Source organism: Camellia sinensis, chromosome 7 (assembly GCF_055761805.1).
Source record: "Camellia sinensis isolate YWXY chromosome 7, ASM5576180v1, whole genome shotgun sequence".
Lineage (NCBI taxonomy): Eukaryota > Viridiplantae > Streptophyta > Magnoliopsida > Ericales > Theaceae > Camellia > Camellia sinensis.
Window position 1 is genome coordinate 3,278,379 of NC_138967.1, and position 26,242 is coordinate 3,304,620.

General features: G+C 36.0%; 1 non-coding gene and 1 pseudogene across 1 annotated transcript; one reads left to right on the forward strand and one right to left on the reverse strand.

The window, feature by feature from the left end:
* The first annotated feature begins 13,503 nt into the window (after positions 1-13,503).
* LOC114317919 (flotillin-like protein 4 pseudogene) overlaps positions 13,504-26,242 on the forward strand; it is a 30,139-nt pseudogene continuing 17,400 nt past the window's right edge.
* Positions 16,406-16,511, reverse strand: LOC114317926 (small nucleolar RNA R71). The gene has a single exon (XR_003648813.1). It is a non-coding gene; the product is annotated as a small nucleolar RNA R71 (small nucleolar RNA).

Sequence of the window (26,242 nt, forward strand, 5' to 3'; positions counted from 1 at the left end):
CCTCGGCAAGGAGGTGTGGGACCTCGGCCAAGACCTGGTTGGTGCCCAGCAAGTTTTCCCCGAAATGAGAAACAGTGTTTTGTTTTGGTTCGACTTAGTTTTGAAGGAATGTCGAGATCATTTGCATTCATGTAAAGCTTGTTTGAAAGTGCATTCAATAGACTTTACCATGTGTTTGTAGGACTTGGACTCTCGCTTGACCTTGACGTTTGAAGAACTATGTGAGTGGTATCTTTAATAAAGCTATGTTATAATGTTTTGATAAGTCTTGCTTTGCTTTGTTTTGAAAAGTATTTAATCAAGCATGAATGATTATCCCTGTTTTGTGTGCCAAGTATAAGTTTTGTATGCCAAGTATAAGTTTTGTTTGGATGACACTCTTGAAAGTCCGTACGTGCTAGAGGACTATAAGCATTTGTAGCACAACCTTTGAAAGTCCGTACGTGCTAGGGGACTATAAGCATTTGTAGCACAACCTTTGAAAGACTGTTTGTGCTAGGGGACTATAAGCATTTGTAGCACAACCTTTGAAAGTCCGTACGTGCTAGGGGACTATAAGCATTTGTAGCACAAGTCCTTACGTGCTAGAGGACTCTAAGCTTTTGTAACACTTTTGTTAATGTCATCCCTTGAAACTTGAAAGCCTTGAAAGACTTTGATTGATGAAGCTTGAAAGATTTGTTAGATGAACTTGTTTTGTCTTTGATTTTATGCAAGATATAATGTGTATCGCTTTGATAAAGATCTCGGATATTATTCATGCAAACCCTTTATTACTTGTACCATTTACTGAGTATCCAAGCTCACCCTCTCTCTATATATATAGGTGATGAGCAGGACGGCGGTGACGCTTAGATGTGCTTTGCAACTTGTTTTGGATTCGCATTTTGTAGCATCTTGAAGATCATGCTTCTTAGCTTGTAATTCATTGTGTTTTGTATATGATGGCTTGAGAATCCTTTTGGTCAAGATGTGTTTTGTATTTCATTTTATTGTATCCAAGTTGTAAGACCTTGATAAGATGTATGACATTTCATTCGATCTATGCCCAGCTCTTATGGACTAGTAGATTTAAATTTATTGCTTCCGCACATGTTAGCCCCATATGTATACTCTGATTGTGTGTGAATCCTTATAAGTTGGCCTTTGGTAATCTCGGATTACTGGCCATCATGGCACCATCCTACTAGGGACGGATTGGGGTCGTGACAGTTATTGTAAGTAACATTTAAATATTTGACCAAGGGGGAGTCGGAATTGCCCGTGGCCATTGCTTAGCGGTTGGGTGGAAATAGTGCTCCGCGAGGAGTTACTTAAATTTATCCGATAGGCTAAATCTATGAAAATTTAAAAAGAAAGGTGGACATATTCCTTATGATGAAATACTGTTTCCCTTTGTTATATTTTTTTTATTTGATTTATTATTATCTATTGTTATTATTTCAACTGATAACATTCCTTTTGTGCTTACTAAATGTTACTTGTTATTTTGTTACTACACATTATTCATAAATTGTGAGTATTATTATCGGGGTGGGTATTTTGGGTTGTAGTATCTTATTGAGCTTGTCGCTCATTAGCATGCTCGTTGCCCTGGCGTTTCATGTCAGGTACCGAAGAAACCGAAAGAAACATCGAGGTGTTGGAAGGCAACATTCAGCCCTGATTAGCTTGAAGCGTGCCAAAGTTCCATGAACCATTTTTCTGAGTTTTCTAGTTTTTCTCTAGTTTTCTTTTTATATTTGTGTCATTTCGGTTATGTACTAAGACTAAGTTGTGATGTAAGAACTTTAAATTCTGGGTTGTTAGTTAATGGATGTTAGTAATATTGGTGGCAATATTGATTTTAAGTTTCTAAATCTTATTATGATGTCCTTAAATTCGGGGCGTCACAACATGGTATTAGAGCTTAGGTCTAGATACCTTTGAGTCCTTGGGTAGACTTAAGCACACGTCTCTTACTGCGTTTCGAGGAGTAGTGTCATGTGTTAGAAGGAATAGAATTATGTGACTCATAGTTTATGAGAGCTTTATGCTAATCATAGTAACTATCCTATATGTTCTCTCAAATTTAAAGAGAATCGTTACAAACGTTTGAATAATACCATCCTTTCTCAATTACCCTTGCCATTACTACGATATGGAGATTTTATAGTTTCAAATCGATCAAAAATTGATTTATGTATATGGTTTATTTTGAAAAGTAGATTACAAATTAATTTTTTGGTTTTATTTATTTATTTTTTTTAAAAAAGTAAAAAATAGAAAAAAATAATGTAATTTAAAAAGTTAAAAATCCAATAAGCTGTCTGTGTTCACAAGGAAGTCAGGGATAGGGATGGGGAAAGTGGTGGCATATTGGGTTCAGTAGTGGTGATTTTTGGTCATGTTCGTGGATTTTACTTGAGATTTATCAAATTTATATGGAGGGAGCGTTTTGTATATATTGAGATAAGCATAAAGTAATCCGAACATCCAATAAATAATAAAAAAATATTGTACATGTGAATGTAGATAAAAGTGCTTTTGGAAAGTTAGAAAAAAGCAATTTTTTGCTTTTTTATATTTTCATTGGAAGGGATAAATAAGCCGAATGTACAATTATCGAAATACCCCCACTTTTTAAGGATAAAATGGTAATTTCACAAATGTACATAAGGGTAATATGAGAATTTCATAATTTTCATTAGGATAAATCACAAATACACCCCATGAGGTTTGTTTAAAGTACAAATTGGTTCTTGTGATTTAGAAAATTACGAATATCCCTTTGTAAGAATTTTTTATTTAACAGAATTAATTGAAAAAATAAAATTCATAATTGCTCTCTTATGCAATAATAAAATTACCTAAATTATTAATTAAAACAAATTTCTAACATTATTAAAAACTGTTAATTGACTTGATAATTTATTAATAAAAGAAGTGATTTGGTATGAAATTAAAAACCTCAGGAGATGAAATATAATTTCCAGAACCACAAGAGGTGATTCGTATTTTAATCAAATCTTAGGAGATGTATTTGTAATTTACCCTTTTCGTTAATGATGTGACACCATATTATAATACTTTTCAAAAAAAAAAATCACAAATGCATTTTTTTTAAATCAAAAAAGAAACACAAAAAAAAAAAAAAACAAAAAACAAAAAACAAAACAAAACAAAAAAACAAAAAAGGAATTTTTTCCATCGTCCCAAAACAAGCAGGAAATTATGTTTCCGTACACTTTAACTCAATACGCATCTTTTCTTTAAATTTTTTAATTACATTTCTATCCTTCAATCAAATTACCAACTCACTCTTCCATTTCTCCCTTCATCTCTCTTTCTCAACTCAACCCTATCCTTTGCCATTTCCGATCACCAGCAGTCACCTCGCTCCTTTCGATCATCACCACCTTCATAGCATTCCTCTCCTCTTGCCTAGCATCCATTACATAGACCGTTTTGGAGTTATGCTGCTCAGATGCTGGTACCATGACTTTTAGAGAGAGAGAGATGAGAGAAAGAATTAAGAGTTTAGATAGAGAGAAACAGAGTGGTGAGCTGGGTTCTCTCTTTCTCTATCTCTCTCGCCATCACAATTCATTCCCCACCATCACGATTCATTCTAGCCAAGGGTTTTCAGATCTTCATTGGTGGCGGGGAAATGCAGCACGAGTTGTAGTGAGGAAATGCGACTTGTGGTGAGGTGGTCGATGGAGGAGTGGCTGTAACAACCCAAATTTTTAATTATTCTTTAAAATTTATACTAATATTATTTAATCACAGTTGGGAAAATATACGATTTATTATGTATTATTATGTGTAATTTTGTAAAACAATGTAATTAGTATGAAATTTTGGGGTCAAAGTGTAAATATAAAACGAAAATTGCTACCTTCAATTTGGAGAAGACATCTGGCCTTGCCAGATGTCACTCATGCATTAGTTTTTTTTTTTTTTTTTTGGTGAATAAGACATAAAATAAAACAGAAAAATTACAAAATTACAAATTTACAAGGGGCATGCCCCAAGCCCTACCATAACTATACAAACCACCAACACAAACAAAACAAATGAAAAACATAACTAACACACAGACTAAGGCTATGTACCCAACACTATGTAGCCAACAATAAGAAGCAATCACTAGCCATCCATATCAAAACAAGGCAGCCACGTAACAGCACCTGTACCCAAACAGCTGTTCAAACACCATGTCCACAGTGGATAAGAGACCTAAACAGGATTCAGCAACCAATTGCCAACACCACAAAAATCGGCAGCAGCAATTGGACATCAAATACATCAAAATATAACACAAAAACACTGCACCAGCAGCCCTATTCACCCTACCAACCCAAGCAAAAAGAAAATAAAACCCCCTACACAGCCTGTAGAAGTAGGAAATAGAGCAAAAAACTAGAGTAACAACGACACCATAAAACGGAAAGAAGTGAAGACAACTAGGAAAACCCATACAAGTTACTTGATAAGGCGCAAGTTACAGCCACCACCAAGTAACATGTTCAAATCCATGTGAATCAGTTGAAATAAACCTCATAGAAGGGCGCAACTTGCATCCACCATCACTCCACCAAACCTGAATCAAGTAACCATGACCAATAGTTGTCCATAGATAAGCAACATCAAGACAGTCCATGTAATTAGAAATCAACAGAAAAAGCAAGGAAACTATATAGAAGCTCTCAACACTCAACCCCATATAATGATATCACTCCACTCCAATATTATCCTCACTGCACTTAACCCACAACTCACAAGCTCTGTATTAATATAGTAAGCTCCCTTAACTTGCCTACCTATATATATAGGTGTGGTGGTGAGTCGTGGTAAAGGAAAAAGAAAGGTGGTATTGCCTTAGGCAAGCAACGTGGTAACCATCCTGCAACGTGGGAGGTCTACCAATAGGGTAATTATAGTAGCTACGGTAAGAAGCTTGGTATAAATGGGAGCAAGGAAAAAGAAGACTGATAAAGTAAAATAGGCCGAGGTGAAAAAGCCATAGCATAAGTAGAAGAAATTTATATTAGGGTGAGTTTTATTATACTTTGAGTTATCATAAAATGTTTATAAATTATATTAGTATTTTTAATTATGTTATTTATTTTATGAACTTTATTTTATATAATAAGGAAAACTCATGGATATAACTGTTTATTAAAATGTGTTTTGAATAATTATATTTTATAAGTATCACTACGGAGGTCCCACGCCTTGGGAGACTTAAATAACCATCGGCCCTCTAGTTAGTCACTTTGTGACCCTCTGTCTAACATGGATCCACTGACCCTCTGATTTCTGGTGTGGAGCAAAGTACTATACGGAGCTAAATGCTACACTATTTTGGGAGCCACCTCTAGAGTTCGTATGAGCCATCTCTTGAGTTCATACATCTATTCTATTCCGTTATGTACCGTAGTTATGATTATTTTGTTTATATGATTTCTGTATTATATGTCAAATGATTTCCGTATTATATATTATGTATTTTCATATCAAACTCTGTTCAGCGCAATAATTATCCATGGTGATTTTTATACCCTCATACTCTCAGTATAATATTTCTCACTCTACCATGTGCTTATAGTTGTTTACCACTTTCAGGTGATATGTCATGACCAGTGCGTGGAGTAGGCACAAAGCACTTTGTAGACATAATTCAATTCTGACAATTTAATTAAACAGAAGCTCCAATGTATATTTTTTTTATTATTAAATAAAATTTTGGGTACCTTTTATTTTACTCTACTACTCTATTAATTTTTCAGAATCTCAATTATTATCTTGTTGCGATGCCGAACCTTTGGGTACCGGGTTTGGGTCGTGACAGTGGCGGCGAGGGTGTGAAGGCTAAGATCAACTGGGTTCTTCGCAAATCCGATCTAAGGGTGGCGATGGAGAAGAGGAAGCAGTGACGGGAAGGAGAGAAGGTTGGGAAGGGGCGGCGACTGTGGAAGGTTGAGAGAGACTGAGAAGGGAACGACGCCGGTGGGAGGCAGTGGTTGCCGACAATGGTTAGGATTAGGATTTGTTGGAGAAGATGAGGGTAATTTAGTATTATCTAAAAATTATTGATATGTATTGAAACAAAATTAATAGTTTTAATTTGTGTATGGTGTAAACTGATTAAATGGTTTATATTAAAATAACTAGGTGAATGTATTTAGTAACAATATTATATGGGTAAATTGACAAAATTATTCATAGAATGGAAGGTAAAAGGACTAATTTATTCTTTCCCTGTTAGTGAATTTTGACAGATAAGTTGAATTGAAATCTATTTGAAAGTACAAAATTTAAAATGATAAAATTAAGAAACTGAAGTTTGATTTGTTATTGGATCAAACTCTAAGATCTTTTTCCTTCGTAATTTTGCGTAAACTTTTTGAATTGGTGAAAGCTAAAAAGCAAGGAAGTTTTTTTTTTTTGTCATTTCAAAATAACCACTAAAGCAAATAAACAACTTTTTTTATTTTTCTTAAAAAAGAAAAATCATTGCAGCTAAGGAAACTGCAACAATCCCCAATTTATTCAAAGCCGTTATGATTCGATATGTTGCCTTGCAAGTCACCTCATTTTCAAATCCTATTCAAAATGAGACATTCATGAATCATAGTTGTATAATATGTTATAAAATTTAGTGTAAATTATAAATGCACCTTCTGAGATTTATTTAAAATACGAATTGTCTTATTTGGTTTGAACAATTACAAATATCTTCATGTCATAATTTTTTATTTAACAGAATTAATTGAAAAAGTGAAATTTCTGACTGTTCACCTATACAATAATAAAATTATCTGAATTATTAATTGAAATAAAATTTTAATATTATTAAAAACTGTTAATTAACTTGATAATTTATTAATAAAATGACTTATTTGTTATGAAATTAAAAATCTTAGGAGATATAGTGTAATTTTTAGAACCACAGAGGTAATTTGTAATATAAGTAAACATCAAGGGGTGTATTTGTAATTTATCCTAAAATTTATTAATGGACTCACTTTTAAAAAGTAATTAGTTCATCCAACAATTTTGGAAAAAAAATATAAATAGATAGGAGTTTAAAAAAACTATTACAAATCAATGATAAATTTTATAAATATTAATAATAAATTTTTTTCATCAATTTGTAATTATTTTTTCAAACTCCCTTTGATCTGTATTTTCCCCAACTATTTTCAATCTTTAAATCCCTGTTTCTAAAATTACTTTTGAGTTTTTTTGGTCTTTAACGATTTTTTAATATTTTAATTAAGGGTAAATTACAAATACACCCCCTGAGGTTTCCTTAAAATACAAATTGCTCCCTATGGTTTGAAAAATTACAAATACTTCTCTGTCAGAATTTTTTGTTTAACAAAATTAATTGAAAAAGTGAAATTTCTGACTGTTCACCTATACGATAATAAAATTATTTGAATTACTAATTGAAATAAAATTTTAACATTATTAAAAACTATTAATTAACTTGTTGATTTATTAATAAAATGACCTATTTGTTATGAAATTAGAAACCTTAGGGGGCATAATGTAATTTCTAGAATCACAGGGGGTAATTTGTAATTTAAGTAAACCTCAGGGGGTGTGTTTGTATTTTACCCTTTAATTAAATATTTTATTTATATATCTAATTTAAATACTTAAAAAGTAAAATATTTGTAAAGAATTCTATAAAAAAAATTACTAATACAGAAATATTAGAATTTTTTTTTTGGTATTGTTTGTATTTTTTATATTTAGTGAATTTTTTTATAATTTTTTTCACAAATATTTTACTTTTCAGTAAATTACACTCACCTCCCCTGAAGTTGGGAGAAAATATAGTTAGCCCCACAATTTAACATAATTATAGCGATCTCTCTCGAAATTTTAATTCACATAACATTTAAGTTTTTTTTCATTATTAATTCATGAGTCGTATAGATTAAAATATGATGTTATCATATATTTTTTACTAAAATGAATTTTTACCTTTATTTATTTTTGTGTCTACTTACCATCTGCATTGGTTTTGATAATTTTAACTAGGATTGGGTAAACATCCAACCGCTCCGCTTAACTAGCCTAACCCGATTCAACCTGACTTTAAATGTTCAGTTTCAATACAACAGATGGATGAATGCGGGTCTAGAAATTTCATAAAAAATTGAGTTTTGGTTGAGTGGCGAATATACAACTTTCAATTCATCAAACCCAACCCGACTTGCATGGAAGTAAGAATTCTTCATAAATATTGGCCAACTAGGTAAGAATTCTTAGTTGGCCACCTTGCCTTCCTTAGGGCTTAGTCCCAAGAAGGTCATGGGTTCAATTCCCTTTAGGGGAGTTGAATTAGGATGGCGAGATTTTCTTCCATAGGTGCTAATCTAATAACTAACAATTAACATTTGTCGATCAAAAAAAAAAATAAAAAAAATATTGATATATTTACCTATTATTTATTTGTTCAATAAATAAAGTATTAAAACTTGAAAGAGATGTTTTTACTTTTCAGAAAAGTTGAACCCTCACTCCTCATTGTTCAGTTAAAAAAATTAAGATTTTTTGTAAAATAAGATTTGTTTAGTAAAAAAATTAGGATTTGTTCAGGTCACCAATTTGATCTGTATAGTCGTCAGATACTGATGGAATTTTCTCATCCCAAACCCCATTTAGTCAGGTAGCAGATGACATGCAACCCGCACAAATCAGACTTGCGAGCATCCCTAATTTTAACCTTACTAAAAAAATATCAATGTAATTATGTCAAACTTGTGAAGTTAATATTATTTTTGTCCAACCTCAGAGGAGGTGAGTATAATTTATTTTTTACTTTTTAAATGTATTAAACCCTAAAGGATCTAAAATAAATACTAAACATAAAACTAAAAAATAAAAAATAAAAAACTCAAAAAAAAAAAAAATTGTGAGTTTCAAAACTAAAGTGATTGGATTTTGAAAGGAAACTAGAGGTGAACCCATGGTATGTATGAGATGTGAAAAAATTAATAATGTATTTTTATATAAAATAATATAGATAGTTTTGTATGTAAATTACAAAAATAAAAAAGTTTGAGACTTATAGTTTAAGTCCCACAATTCTACAAGCCTCCTTGTTAGAGTTGCAAGCTTGTGCAGGTTAAATTTGAGCAACCCAATTTCAACCTGAATTTCTTTAAGGATTGAGCAACATATTTTTTAAATTTGGTGAGTATTTGGGCTTAGTTCTATAGAATGGCTATCAGATCAACGATGTTGTATGGGACGAAATGTTAGGTAACTAAGAAACAACATGTAGGTAGGATAAGTGTTGCAGAGATGAGGATGCAAAGGTATATGTGTTGCAAGACTAGAAAAAACAGAATCAAGAATGAATATATTCGAGAATGGATAGGAGTTACATTGATAGAAGAGAAGTTAAGGGAGAATAGGTTGAGATGATTTGGTCATATTCAACGGAGACCAATAGAGGTGGTAGTGAAGAGATATGATGTAGTGACGGTAGATGGAAAGGTTAGGGAACGGGGTATACCTAAATTGACGTTGGCTAGCGTAGTAAATGGAGATATGAATCTACTTAATTTGAATAACATAATGACCTTAGATAGAGTCGAGTAGAGGAAAATGATTCATGTATCCAACCCCCATTTAATGGGATTTAAGGCTTAGTCTGATTTGGTTTTGAGTATTTGGGCTTAAATTCATAAATCTGAATCAAATTTGAGCGGGTTTCAACAAAAAATATCAAACAACCTGAACAATTCAAAATCCCAATTATATATATGAACATAAAAAAAAAATTTAAATATAAATTATCATGTGGAACCATCAATTTTTTTAATAGAAAATTTAAGTTTTACCAATTATAACTTTTAATAAAAAAAAAAAAATCTTTATTTGGTTCTAACAAGTCACTTTTTAGCTATTTAAGTTAAAAAAATATTTTTACTTTTGATTTTAATTTGCTTAATTGACAAATGACAAAAAAATTCAACAAGATTTATCATGATTGGCAAGTGCTAAAAAACACAAATATATTCTTAATAGGATCATTTTCATGATGAGAGAGATAAATTTCGAGTATGAGTTAAACCATTACAAATTTATCAATGAGTTATAAGGGAAAATTGTAATTAATATTTATTGACAATAATTAAAAAAAATATTGAAAATGAAAGAAAAGTTTGTGAGGTGAAATTTTAATTTATATATTTGTTATTGTCAATAAATAATTTTTTTCAATTTCATAATTTTGGTTGAAATTTGAAGGAGATATCTTAAAGGGGAAAGATTAAGTGATAATTAATGAAAACTACTAACATATTTTAACAATATTTCGCAATTATATATAGTATAAATAAATTTAGAAATATGATTTAATTTTCTTATACATGTCAAGAATTAACAGATTTTAATATATTAATTAAACAATTAATAATTATATTTACAATAAAAGAATTAATAGTTACATGACATGTGTTTTTCATATTTTATAAATTTAAAAAATCTAAGAAAATAGAGCTTTTAGAGCTTAAAGACCCAATAATATTTTGCAATTATATGTCGTATAAATAGATAAGTTAGTCAATAGCGTTTTTTTTAAATTATTTTTTAATTAAAGAATTCACAAATTTAGGTGGAAGTCTTCACAATGCTTCCCACAAAAATTTAAAATATAGTATAGATATAGATATATTATAAATTTAATTTTTTATAATTAGAGCAATGACAATAGTTTCCTTAATTGTGTGGGTTTTTATTTTGGGAGGGGATGAGAGAGATTTCCTTATTAGATGTGTAAGTTTTTTTTTTTAAAAAGGAATGTAATAAATTATGGACATATATATTTGGTAAGAGTTTTAATATTTCAATTTCAATTTCAATTTTTATTAGTCAATGAAAAATATTCCTCACTCATAATATTTTCATTACTGCTATGCATTAATAGATTAGCATACTTATTTCAGCTATCACGGATAAGTGTAAAACAAATAAATGGAATAATAATAGGAAAAATAGTGCATGAATGGGCCCAAACAAAATTATGTGCATACTATTAAAATAGAAATGACAAATAAAAACTATATTAAATTAAAATAGAAATGATAAATAAAAACTATATTAAATTCAAACAAATCAACAAAAATAAAATCTAATGCATCCAAGACAAATAATATTAAACTAGGGTAAATTACACTAGTACTCTTGAAATTTGGTCCGATTACATTTCATTTCTTGATGTTTTGAAAATTACATTTCTATTCTTGTGATTAATAGTCTCATTTCACAACTCCCTGCTTATATAAAATGTAATAACTCCTGATAGAAAAATAGGAGAAATTACAATAAAAATAAAATAAAACAAATTAAAGGAAAAAAATAGAGAAAATAAAGCAAAGTAAGAAAATAGCGAGTGTTTGAGTTCAATATTTTCATTATGTTTAAATAATTATAATAACAGAGGATCAATATAATTTTTTAAACATCAAAAAATACTATATATTAAATCTAAACTTCAAAAGGTGTGAGTGTAATTTACCCATTAAACTGTGTGCATCTGTTATTAAAGTGGTGCATCCCTTTAAAATTCTAATCGACTTTTGCGATTGACACTGATGGATGCAAGCATATAGCATGCCTCACTACAACACTAACAAAAAAATTTAAATTTTAAAGACTAAAATTTGGAGATAAAATTACCTTTTAAAAATTAAATATTTTTATTATGAAAAGTGTCATTATATTTTTAGTAATAAAAATTAGATATTAGTAATAAATTATTATCCTTTTGGGAAGGAATTTTTTATCTCAAAAAATAAATCATTTTGAGATCAAATTATTTTGTCTCTAAAAGTCTATTTATTAATTACATTTTCAAAATTTTATCGCTAAAAATCTTATTTTTGACTTTTTGAAACGGCCTTTTAAAATACGAACAGATCATTCAGTAATCAAACAGATAGAAATGCAATTCAAATAATACACTCATGTAAACAGATTAGGATTTCATTCTAATCAATTACTTATCATGCTCAATCATAGTTTAATACTAATTAGAGGTGAGGGTTGTCACATTATATGTCTACTGTATATTTTGACGTCACACGTATCTTTATTAAAGTTTATGAATAACTGTTTCATGCATGTCTTCACAGCTCAATAGACTATGTATATTTCTATTTATTGCTTCCGCAGCCCCTAATTTCATGTTATTTTATTAAGAGGCCTTCGGTAATCCAAGGGTTACTGGCTGGTTACGACACTAAACCTATAGAGGCGGATTTGGGTTGTGACAATTATAAATACATTATTTGAGATTTACTTAAAATACGAATTGTCCTATGTGATTTGAAAAATTACAAATACCTTCTTATCAGAATTTTTTATTTAACAAAATTAATTGAAAAAAATGATATTTCTGACTTTTCACCTGGCAATAATAAAATTATCTGAATTATTAATTGAAATAAAATTTTAACATTATTAAAAACTGTTAATTAACTTGATGATTTATTAATAAAATGACCTATTTGTTATGAAATTAGAAACCTTAGGGCCATAATGTAATTTCTAGAACTACAAGGGATAATTTATAATATAAGTAAACCTTAAGGGGTGTATTCGTAATTTATCCTAAAATTTATTAATGGCCTCACTTTTAAAAAGTAATTAGTTCATCAAACTATAGAAACCTATCTTAGAAATTATTATTATTATTATTATTATTATTTTTTGATAAAACTTGTATCATAAATTAATTTTCTTACTTATAGATCACTATCTTAACAATTAAAATTATATAATGAAAAAACTTTAGCAAAAACAATAAAAACAAGCCAATTTTTGTAAGTTTTTTTTATTAATATAAAATTTGGCTTATTTTTATTTTAGTAAATTTTTTTTTTCCAAAATTAACTCTATTTTTTATTTTATTTTTTAGAATAATCTAGTCAAGACTACCTAAAAAAAAAATTGACTAAAAAATGAATAAATATGAATCAAGAAAGTTTTTTAGTTTCAATAATGATGAACTTCAATTTTTACAATGTGCATTGATTGTATTTATTGGTATAGATTGATGTTGCAGAGGCAAAGATGAAGGGTGAGATCGGCTCGAAGCAACGAGAAGGGCTAACAACACAAAATGCAGCGAAAATTGACGCAGAGACGAAGATTATAGCGACAAAGAGGCAAGGACAGCTGGGGAGGTGGAATCGGCTAAGGCGGTGGCATTGAGGGAGGCTGAGTTGCAGAGCGCGGTGGAAGAGAAGAACGCTTTGACTCAGTTGGAGAAGCTCAAGGCTGAGAATTTGAGCAAGGCTAGCGTGGAGTATGAAATTAAGGTAATTTAATTTAATGTTTTGATTTTATGTTTAATGCAGTTTAATGTTTGATTTGGTATGATTAATGTGATTTGATGCAATTTTATGTTAGGGGTTTTTAGAAAAAAATTTACAATTTTTTATGAGAGATTTATTGGAAAATCCTCTATTCCAAATCTTCTCCATAAATCTTCCCCAATTCCAAATCTTCTCCATAAAAATTCTTTTTCATACGCCTAACACTCTCTCTCTCATTTTTTCGTTCTCTCTGGAAATCAATCAAACCATGTATTTCATCGCCGGCCCATCAGAGGTCCTCGCCGTCACCGGCTGCGGAATCCCAGACATCAAGCTCGCCAAAAAGACGTGGATATGGCCGGGCCAAAAGTTCACCCGAGTCGACATCTCACCAGTCAACTACACCTTCGAAGTGCAGGCTATGAGCGCAGAGAAACTCCCATTCATATTTCCTGCTGTCTTCACGATTGGCCCCAGGGTCGACTGTGAAGAGAGCATGTTGAAGTACGTAAAGCTCATATCCCCACACGGCATGCACTCGAACCACGTCACGGAGCTTGTGCAGGGAGTCATCGAGGCCGAGACTCGAGTTCTTGCTGCCTCGATGACTATGGAGCAGATCTTTAAGGGGACTAAGGAGTTTAAGAAGGAGGTTTTTGATAAGGTTCAACTTGAACTTGATCAGTTTGGGCTTCATATCTATATTGCAAATGTTAAGCAGTTGGATGATGTGAGAGGACAAGAAAATGTTTCTTGTTATTATCCCTTCTAATTGAATAGTTGGGTTGGGATGCATGCCTTTTCATCAATAAATGCTTGTACTTGCTCTTTTTATTAATAAAAGTTTCCTTTTTTTTTTTTTTGATCAAAAAAAAAAATAAAAAAAATAAAAAAAAATAAATAGTTGAGTTGGAATGCATGCCTAATAATTTATTTTCAGTAATTACCAAATGCATTGTCAAAAAAAAAAAGCAGGTAAAAGATCAATTTCCAAAGGATAGCTATCAAATCAGCCAAATTACTTGAATTTTATTAATGTTGGAATCGTTAAAACTTGTTTAAAATTTAATTTCTTATATAAATAATTTAAAATTTGAATATATTTTGAAACACTTTTTAATTTGGCTTGTAAAATGACCTGAGCCTAAATATTATATATTTAGCTTTCTAAATTTATTAGTCTATTAATTTATAATTTTATATGTTTTTATGTATTTTTATATATTTTAGATGTTTGTATATAAATTAATGTAAGAAAATATATTTTAAATATTTTATACATTATTATATTAAAAAGTGCACACTAATTTACTGTACAGCAAAACTTCACCTACTCCATCACCCCTCTTATTTCGTTTTGTTTGTTTCTCCAGAGAATTGCCTATAAATGGAGGCAACAATCAAGGCAAAGTTACACAACAAACACAACAGCAACGAAAGGCTGAGGAAAAAGAAAGAAAGAAAAGATAAGAAAAGAAAATAAAAGAAAGAGAAAGGGAGGGTAGGAAAGTTTAGAGTGTATGTATTTTAGAGTGGTTGTTAAATTGGTATGAGGAACTAATTTCTTTATCTTAAAGTTAAGATAAAACTCGGATCAAGTAATTATGGTAGTTTATATTTAGTTTTGTAGAATTTTAATCGATTTGGGTACTGTTATATAATTTAAATTTTTGTGCAAATAATATTTTATCAAATTATGTGTTCACTGGTCATGGATACAATTGTTTTCACTGTTTGTGTATTGAAATTGTTAGATGAGTCATACCTAGTAAGACAGGTCATGCATCAGTAGTCTAGTTTAGTTTGGTGGTGACGGTCCATGTTAAGTGAAGATAATTCATGACTTTTTTATTTTAAAATACAAAATCTTTTAAGTGATATGTCCCAACCAAGACACATTGTAGTACCCATCTCAATAATTTTTTACAATTTAAATACAACAACCCCAATTACAAGGTTAGTAGTGGATTCTAAACCCTAAGGTTTCCTTTTTCTTACCTTCCATTTCCAAAACCAAAATCTTTAAATTAGAAACAACTTACCCAAGTCTTTGTGATTCAACACCCGTTCTCAACTGCTATTCTACTTAGTAGTAGTTGTTATCGGTTTTTATTCATTTTATTTTGATGTGCAAACAACACCTACCAATTTTTGGCGCCGTTGTCAGGACTGCTGGTAAGTTCTTTAATTCAGAGATTTCAATTAGTTTTTTTTTTTATTTATTTTTTATTTTTTTATGTAGGTGAATTAAAATTAAATAAATAATATAAAAAAACACCAAAAATAATAAAATAAACAAATATATATATAAATTTGCTACCGTGACACATAAAGGAGATACCCATGTTGGACATATAATTTATGGAATATTTACCTTTGCTCGACATTGGTGGATTACCTCAGCTGGACATGTAACTTGGAGGATATATATATATATATATATATAAAACCGCTAACTTCTAACAACTAACATTTACTTACTGCGATTTACTTTATCACATTTATTTATTTATTTTATTTTATTTTTGGGAGGTCTTATACCCTTTTTATTTTTATCGCACTTTAATTTACTGTAATTATCTTGTAAAGTTTTGTTCTATTTTTCTTACTAATTTGCAAGTTTTTGTGCGTTTTTGTATTTATTAAAATAAATAAATAAATAAAAAAGAGTCTGTGAGTGTGGTGTATGCATGGTCATCGTTCTTGTCTTCCAAAATTATGGTATGATCCTGAACTAGAGCAGACCCTTAGAAATCTTCAGAAATCTAAATCGACTTTGACAATAGTTGAAGCAGCAGTAGACCAACCAAGGTCACTGAAGGCACATTTTACCCCTACCACTAATGTCTCATCATCTTGCATCCAATTATCAATTACCGAAGCAACCCATTATGAGATTAAGCCTAGTAACATTTAAATGCTTTCATCCTTTCACGGACTTAGTAATGAGGATCCCTATAAACATCTTAGTGAGTTTTTAGAGACCTATTCTACAAAGAAACTTCAAAACTTTTCCGATGAGGCCCAAGTTGAGACTATTTGCCTTTTCACTTAAGGATAAGGCCAAACCAATTAGATAAGACATGCCATCAACAATTTCTCTCAAATTGATAGTGACCACTTCCATGAGACTTGGGAAAGGTTTCGGGATTTACTTCATTAGTGTCTTCATCATCAAATAGCCCAGTGGCAACTTGTTCACATTTTCTATTTTGGTTTGATAACTCAGCATGTGGTGGGACGTTTATGACTAAGAGTGATGTAGAGACATGGGAGTTGTTTGAAAATCTGAGAGAAAATTCCCTACACCATGCGTCTGCCTCTCGACATGAGAAGCTACCAACCCTTAATGGTACGAAGCAAGGTTGTAAGGCCCTTGAAAATTTTAATTTCTTAAAAGTCCCTTACTTTTAAATTATTTCCTTAAAGTCCCTCAGTTTCTTAATTAATTGTAACCCTAGGATCAAAATACATGCGCCAACAAAAAATCGCAAACCCTAATTGATTTCGGAAACTTAGAAATAATTTCTAATACTCTAATTAACTCCCTAAATATGAAATTACCACTTGGAAACCCTAGGCTTTTCCGGTCTTTATCACGTTCGTCGGTTGATCGCGTTTTTGTTCGAAACAAGAAATCCAAACCGAATTAGACTCTCTAACCCCAATTTAATTTAATTCTACACTAAAATAAATGTTCTAATTCAAAAATTTAACCCAATACCCTCATAGTTTTCTTAAATCACATTTTAACCCCAAACTAGTACCATTACACACACATATACATATATATACTTGTACCTTTCTTAAATAAATAATTTTATACACAAATATCTTCATATCTATATATAAAATCAACAAAAATCTCCCCAAATCTAGCACATGGCCAGCCACCCTAGCATATACACTTGTTGTGTACTTTTGGAGACAACATTGCATGATTCATGAAGGAAAATTTGACCTTGGTATCATAATTCAAGGAAAGTTGTCTTGTACTTGTAACTATCTTGGTTCTACTTAAGACTAACCCTAACTAGATCATGCCTTAATACATGATTAGGCTCCCAAATGATCCTTCATTCCATTACATTCCAACTAAATACATCTCAATTCCATTCCATTCCAACCAATGGGTATTTTGGACCTTTTACAACAATTTTATTATAAAAACATCACCACCCTCCACATGTTACACATCTCATACACTCACACAGCTACACATTCAGTTGAGAGAAAGAAAGAAGAGGAAGAGAGTGAACTTTAGTAGTAGAGAAGAGGAAAAGAAGAGACAATTGTGCAAACACTTCACTAGGCAATCAAGTAAGCCACAACACAACTCTCTCTTTCATTTTCCTTTTTCAAATACATGTTATCAAAAGTTTAAAATGGTATTTTCAGATGTGTTCTAATTGTATTCTTATTTTAAAAATGAAAGGAGTTGAGCCTTGATTTTACCCTTCTTGTATTTCTCTTAATCAGTATAAGACTACATTTTTCCATATCAAACTCTCAAAATTTCCAAAGGCACACCTTCACCTTAAATTTCTAAGTTTAATACATATTATTTAGCAAGTTTTCATCACAAGATGAAGGGTGAGATCGGTTTGAAGCAACGAGAAGGGCTAACAACACAAAATGCAGCGAAAATTGACGCAGAGATGAAGATTATAGCGACAAAGAGGCAAAGAGAAGGAAAGGAGGAAGTAAAAGTGAAGACAGAGGTACAAATATTTGAGAACCAAAAGGCGGCTGACGTGGCGGAGGCGAATGCTGAGTTGGCAATGAAGAAGGCGGGGTGGGCCCAGTTGGCCCAGCTGGCGGAGGTGGAATTGGCTAAGGCGGTGGCATTGAGGGAGGCTGAGTTGCAGAGGGCGGTGGAAGAGAAGAACGCTTTGACTCAGTTGGAGAAGCTCAAGGCTGAGAATTTGAGCAAGGCTAGTGTGGAGTATGAAATTAAGGTAATTTAATTTAATGTTTTAATTTTATGTTTAATGCAGTTTAATGTTTGATTTAGTATGATTAATGTGATTTGATGCAATTTTATGTTAGGGGTTTTTAGAAAAAAATTTGAAATTTTTTATGGGAGATTTATTGGTGTGGGAGCCGAATAATAGCAAAATCAGAAGGTGCGTACCTTAAAAGACTGATATTAATCGGTTGTATCCTACGAGAATGGGAAGACGAATATAATACATGTGCCGAATAAGTGTAGATCCTTAGAGCTGAATAAGAGAAAGGACAATGATTAAAAAGTAGGCCCTGGCCCCGAGGATCAAAAGGAACAGGTATAAATACAAGAACAATGGATTGAGAAAGGTATGTAAGAATCACTTCACTTAACTTAGTAAACAAGCTATCCTGACTGTCTGAACTGACTTGTCCGTCGGAGTGCTAATTCCGGCACCCCCGACCAGAGTGTTTGTATCTTTTTAGGTGACTAGCTGAGGATCACTAGCGTCTCCCAGGATTTGAAGAGTATTTTCAAACCACTTCTCCACAATTGGCGCCGTCTATGGGAATACTCAAATACATCCATGGCAGGCGTGACTGAAGATCCTCCGATAGCCACTGACGAGACCTCACAGAGAGATGACCTCACTCCAGCAAATATGCTCGAAAAGGAAACCATCGCTGCAAGACGCACCTTGAACTTCGACTCACCAACGACATCAGTGCAAAAAACAATGCAAGCGATCATGGAACAAGCAAAGCAGAATGAACAAAGGCTGGAGAACATGATCGCTGAAAATGAACGTCTCTGTCAAGATTTGGCCCTTGAAGTAGCAAAATCCAGAGAAGCTGTGCGCCAAGATCCCGAACGACCTCCGAGGGCAGGTGGACAACGACCTCGAGCCCGACCAAAGGATACCGATAGCGACTCCAACTCATTACCCACAGAGCTCAACAAGAAGGGACGATCCAAAACTTCCAGCTCCTCCGAAAAGAGTCTACATACAAGGAACAAGCGCAGAAGAAGCAGTTCAGACGAAGAGGACCAACACGATCCTTTTGTTCCACGGATTGCAAGGGCGGCCCTGCCGAAGAAGTTCAAAGCTCCGTCATTCACTCTTTACGACGAAAAATCAGACCCCACTGATCATATCCGTCACTACAAGTAGGCCATAACATTGCATGCAAACAGTGAAGCCCTCATGTGCCGAATATTCCCCAGTAGCCTGGGGCCATTAGCTGTCAGGTGGTATTACAAGCTGGAGTCGGCTTCGATCAAAAGCTTCCATCAATTACAGAAATCCTTCGGGGCCAGGTTTATCACCAACGAGGTACAGCCGAAATAGGCCGACTCTCTCTGGGCTATGCAGATCCAGTCAGGAGAAATGCTCAGAGCGTATTCGGCGTGCTATTAGGAGTGCTTCAACCTTGTCGGCGACGCTTGCAACGACTCCATGGCCATCACCGCCTTCAAAATGGGACTACATCCTGACAGTGCTCTTCGCAGTTCCCTGACCAGAAGACCCCCCAAAACAGTCTGGGCGTTGATGAAGAAAATTGAAGAGTATTGCAAAGTGGAAGATGATGCCTTGAGAATAAAAGATGGACAAATGTCCAACAAAACGGCCCCCCTTGAAATTGCTCAACCAATAAGTTCCGTGCCACCTCCGAGCCTTGAGCCACGGCAACATGCTAAATGAGACAAAAGGCGGGACTCTCACCGATCAAGCGATCAATGCTCCCACCAGATGAATGAACAACTGCAAGTCGACAGCAGGCGCTCGAGGCGTGCTGACAAAAAGTACACAGAGTTGTTAGAACCAATCATTGCAATAATGACCAAAGTCCAACACCTTCCATTCTTCAAATGGCCGTCAAAGATGGTGGGGCCACCCGACACACGAAGAAGGGATAGGCGGTGTGAGTATCACAAACATCACGACCACGAAACCGAGAGTTGTTACGCATTAAAGGATCACCTAGAAGAACTGGTGCAAGACGGCCGACTGCAACAGTACGTGAGAAAGGGAAAGCCAATCAAGGCATTAGCCTTGAGGCAGGACTCATCTTCACTTGGCGTGATCCATATAATCTACAGCCTGCTTGCATCCCCAACCGTGCACACAATTCAATCGCATCCAATCCCCCAAAAGCAACGTATTCTGACCGAATGGCCCAGAGAAGCTCCGACAATTACTTTCAATGACTCCGATCTTAGCGGCACAACAGCCTCCCACATCGATCCATTGGTCATCAAATTACGCGTAAATCGGTTCACCATTGCACGCATTCTCATAGACCCAGGGAGTACTTCAGAGGTTATGTATTACAAAACTTTCATCAAACTCAGCTTCAACGAGTCAGATCTGTCTCCGGCGCCTCACACATTGATCGGCTTTAATACGAATCCTGAGTACCCGTTAGGGAAGATCATACTACCTGTTTGAGCGGGCTCCAGAATGGTCGAAGTAGAATTCCTGGTCGTAAAGCTCCCTTCGCCGTATAATGTCATCATGGGGCGAACCTGGTTACATATTATGAAGGCAGTTCCAAGCACTTATCATCAGCTTGTGCGCTTCCCGACAGCCCATGGCATTGAAGAAATCCGTGGCTCCCCACAATCAGCACAAGCAGAGATTTTATGAAAACCCTATCACTGACCCGACCTGTGGGCTTTGATACTTGTATATATATCACTTCTGCAATGCAAATCATTTTTCTTCGTCGCTCAATTCATTTCTCAAACCCCATTGTAGCGCTCGTCATGTCGACGATTCAAAGCCCCCCTTTGGTGCATGACACCTTAGGGCCGATTAAGTCTCCGGATTCGGAGCGCCCTTCGTGGATATCACGATTGGCCACATTAAGTCTCTGGATTCGGAGCCCCTTTTGGTGCTTGACACCTTAGGGCCGATTAAGCTTCCGGATTCGGAGCCCCCTTTGGTGCATTACACCTTAGGGCCGATTAAGCCTCCGGATTCAGAGCCCCTTTTGGTGCATGACACCTTAGGGCCGATTAAGCCTTCGGATTCGGAGCCCCTTTAGTGCATGACACCTTAGGGCTGATTAAGCCTCCGGATTCGGAGCGCCCTTCATGGATATCACGATTGGCCACATTAAGTCTCTAGATTCGGAGCCCCCTTTGGTGCATGACACCTTAGGGCAAATTAAGCCTTCGGATTCAGAGCCCTTTTGGTGCATGACACCTTAGGGCCGATTAAGACTCCGGATTCGGAGCGCCCTTCGTAGATATCATGATTGGCCACATTAAGTCTCCGGATTCGGAGGGCCTTTGGTGCATGACACCTTAGGGCCGATTAAGCCTCTGAATTCAGAGCCCCCTTTGGTGCATGGCACCTTAGGGCCGATTAAGCCTCCGGATTCGGAGCCCCTTTGGTGCATGACACCTTAGGGCCGATTAAGCCTCCGGATTCGGAGCCCCTTTTGGTGCATGACACTTTAGGGCCGATTAAGCCTCCGGATTCGGAGCTCCCTTTGGTGCATGACACCTTAGGGCCGATTAAGTCTCCGGATTCGGAGCCCCTTTGGTGCATGACACCTTAGGGCCGATTAAGACTCCGGATTCGGAGCGCCCTTCGTGGATATCACGATTGGCCACATTAAGTCTTCGGATTCGGAGCCCCCTTTGGTACATGACACCTTAGGGCCGATTAAGTCTCCGTATTCGGAGTACCCTTCGGCACGAACAAAACAAAACAAAACAAAACAAAACACGCCAACATCTGAAATAAGGTGCTTAACTAAGCATATAAAAAATTCAGAAGAAGACACAAATGTTTGAAATAAAACTTTTTATTTGATCAAACAGTTGTTACATAAACGCAACCCGCATTTGAGCATTACAATACCCATTTTCAACCTTAAAAGCTAAAAAGGGGAAAAGACGCATTGGTAAAGCGGCAGCGCCGAATCAACTCCCGTCACCCGGAAGTCCTCCACGATTTGCAATGCTTTGAGCCAACTGTGCCCAAGCCCATGACTTGCGCATTGCTAAACTTCCCCTGATACCATTGACAATGTCAAGGCAAAGATCCAGGACAAGGAAGGATAAACCCAATGGTCGTTGCCTTTCCTTTCGGGGTGATCTGCTTCGACGACTTGAAGACTCATGCCAACTTTTGGATGCCCTACCTCCCATACGGATGGGTCCTCTGCCGCGCTCCATTGCAACACCAAGCTCGGCTGAACTCCAAGCCTCTCTAACTAACATCCCCACTTATCTTACCTCACAAAATAAGTGATTGTTTATCTGCGTGAAGTGCCCACTCCTTTTATTTTCAATACTGGCAGCGATCTCGAGGCCCCAATCCTGAGGCGATTTCATTAATGCTAAACTCCATGAGACAAATGTCGGTTGACATTCGCCACGGCCTAGTTATCCAAACGACTTTTTGAAGCACATGCACTGGCCAAAAATCTAGGCCCCGAGCCGAGTCAAATATGCCGCAGCCACTTTACTCACTGGTTTTCAACTTCCTCAAGTTACAATGGCCTCATTCAGGAATAAACGTCTATCACGTATGGGTCGACCTTGCCTATAAACCGGCGTATCATTGGACACTTAACAGATACTCGGACCAATCAACATTTATACATTCATTCAAACATGTATACAACAAAACGAAACACGTACATGCCGAATACGAACTGCAACGAAATATTTATAATAGAACGTTTCTATTTAATCAAACAAACAATAAATTACATAGTTTTGAACGTGGTCTGCGTTTCAACCTTACAATAGGTATATTTATATTGCGTCACCCTCATCCTCACTCTTCTCGACTTCAAAAGCAGAAAACAGAAAATGTTTACTGTGGTAGAGTGGCGATGCCGAATCAATGCCCGACGCTCGAAGAGCTTCCGCGGCTTGAGATGCCTTGATCCAACCGTGCCTAAATCCATGATTTTCACATCGGCAAACTTCTTCGGCAAGTTTCTCCTTGGTCTTTTCGATTCCAACTTTTCGGCCTTCATGAAAACCATTTTCATAGGCCCTCCGCTTCGCGGTCTCCATTGCGAACATACTCGCCGTCTCACAATCGGCAAGCGCGGTACTGATGAGTCGACTGGTAACCCTTTCTTCCACGATTGGGTTTCCCTGCCCGGCGGGTTGTGCCTGAGCCGCCTTGGTCTTCCTTAACTCGCGCTCAGCCACTTCCGCGCGAGCCTCCAAACTTCGAATACGTTCCTCATTCTTCTCCATTTCTCGGCGGGCAGCGCGCAGTCGCATGCCGATTTCATAGGCAGTGTAAAGCCCTTTCACTGCCCCGTGAATGCCTTCACGAAATACTTCGTAGTCCTGTCGACCTACCATCGATTGCTGAACCTCAGGAGGAAAAATTTGTCGAGCAAACTCGACCGCTACATTTGGGTCTCGAACGATCGAGTCCGCCTCTGTCATGGGTCTATTCCCCACAAATACTGCAAAGCTTAATGGGCACGGATTCGCGTCAGATCCCCTCTCGACTCAAGGTTGAGGAGATCTGCCCTGCGACTGCTTGTCCCCCTTAGGTGACTTGCTTCGACGTCGAGGAGACTGACACCTCTCTTGATCCCTGGAACTCCTACTCCCTGTGCGCGAAGGGTCACTACCTCGATTCATGTCTCCACCTAGCTCAACTAGCGTCCTCGCTTCCCCTCTGCTGTTAAAGAAAAGTCTATTCGACATTCACACGATACCTTCAAAAGCTGGAGTCAGTGGCTTACTGTGCTCATAAAAGTTGTACTTTTAATCATTTGTCCTTTACAGAGGCAGCACCCTCGAGGCAATCTCATTAATTGTGAAAACCTCAATCGCCCGGCGCCGATTGGATTGACCCGCCTGGGGTAAGGGCAGATAGATTTATCAATATATTCGGCTTAAGTGCTCCAGCCGGCCCATTAATCGACTTCAAAACTCATGAGTGATCATGCACCGCTTGGGGCAAGGGCAGATAGATTTATCAATATATTCGGCTTAAGTGATCGAATATATTCGGCTTAAGTGCTCCAGCTGGCCCATGAATCGACCTCAAAACTCCTGAGTTCGTCTCATCCGGGGCCCGAATGATCATGCACCGCCTGGGGCAAGGGCAGATGGATTTATCAATATATTCGGCTCAAGTGCTCTAGCCGACCCATGAATCGACTTCAAAACTCCTAAGTGATCACGCACCGCCTGGGGCAAGGGTAGATAGATTTATCAATATATTCAGCTCAAGTGCTCCAGCCGGCCCATGAATCGACTTCAAAACTCCTGAGTGATCATGCACCGCCTGGGGCAAGGGCAGATAGATTGATCAAATATATTCGGCTTAAGTGATCTAGCCGGCCCATGAATCGACTTCAAAACTCCTGAGTTCGTCTTATTCGGCGCCCGAATGATCATGCACTGCCTGGGGCAAGGGCAGATTAATCAATCTATTCAGATTAAGTGCCCCAGCCGGCCCATGAATCGGTTCACCAGCGTAATACCCACAAACTATTCGGCATACGAATGATAATTCAATATTGCCAAGATATTCAATCGTAGAAAGCTCAACAGAGTAATCATTTTATCTAAAGTAGTGAAAGTTTGGCATACGAATGATAAGTCAATATTGCCAAGATATTCAATCGTAGGAAGCTCAACAGAGTAATCATTTTATCTAAAGTAGTGAAAGGCAAAAATTCTTCACCAACATAACATCACAAACTGTGCATAAGTAGTAGTGAAACGACAAGGTAATTTTCATTAATAAATTAAGCACAGGCAGTAACCAATTTATACATGAAAACTACTCGGAACCACCAAAAGTCCTTAAAACAAAAACACACATCAAAAGGGAAAGCATTTCATAAAATTCGAATGACTCCCAGATCAATCCTCGGGCTCAGACTCAAGTGGCTCAACGTCCACCTGCTCATACGGAATTGGCAAGGCCAATGTAACCCCAGCGGCATCAAGGGCCTTAAGCCACCCATGTTTGAATCCCTGATTCTCAAACTTAGGGACTTCATCTACGTATTCCTTGAAGGCGGGGCCTTTTCCTGCTTCAAATGCGGCAGAAGCCTCAGATTCTTCCTTTTCCTTGGCCGCCTTCAACTCCGCTAACTCAGTCTCCACATTGTTAAGCGCCTCCTCGGCTAGCCTAAGCAATTCTTTGCTCCCGTTCGCCCCTATCTTCGGCATCAGAACAGAGATGATTGGCAGTCCAAGCCCTTTCTACTTCGGCTTAGGCTCGCACAGTCTCCATTGCGGCTCTCATCATCTTAAACTCGGCCCTGCTCTTTTGATTGCCCACTTCTAACTGCAAACGGTCAATTCTCTCAAGGGCATCGTGTAGGCGACAGCCCAAGTCGGCGATCCTGCTGACCATCTGCAAAACGAGTTGGGATCGTTAGATGCCATAGGCAACCAAAATCAAAACAAGTCAAGTTCACCTACCAAAAGGGCCGACTGAGCAGATAGGGCTACGGCCACCAAATCCGGCACGGCATGAAAGGATGCCTTATCAGCTGGTAGGGAGACTGAAGCCGCCAGGCTCAAAGCTACCGCTGGGTCGGTAATGATGGATGCGTCAGAGGAAATCGGCATGTCTCTGATCTTTGGCTGAACAATGAAAGGAACAACCACGTTTGACTCTTCTATGCGAGGCCTTTTGTTAGCAGGACTATCTTCCGAACCGGCCCATCTGTCGGCGCTACGCTTCTTGCCCCGCTCTTCCGGAATCAACCGTTCTTCAATGACTGGTTGTTCAACCTCTTTTGCCATTTCGGCCGTAACAATCTGAGCCGGCTCTTGAATAACGGGTTCGAAAGACTCAATCAAGGCAGGTCCAGAACGGGCGGCCTCGGCTTTTTTTCGGGCGGCCATTCGCTCGGCATTTTTCTTTCGAGCCATCTGCGTGAGATTTTCCCCAGCCATACCTTCAAAAAAATCGCCGGGTAGGTCTCCCAAACTTCCAAAAATATCTCCA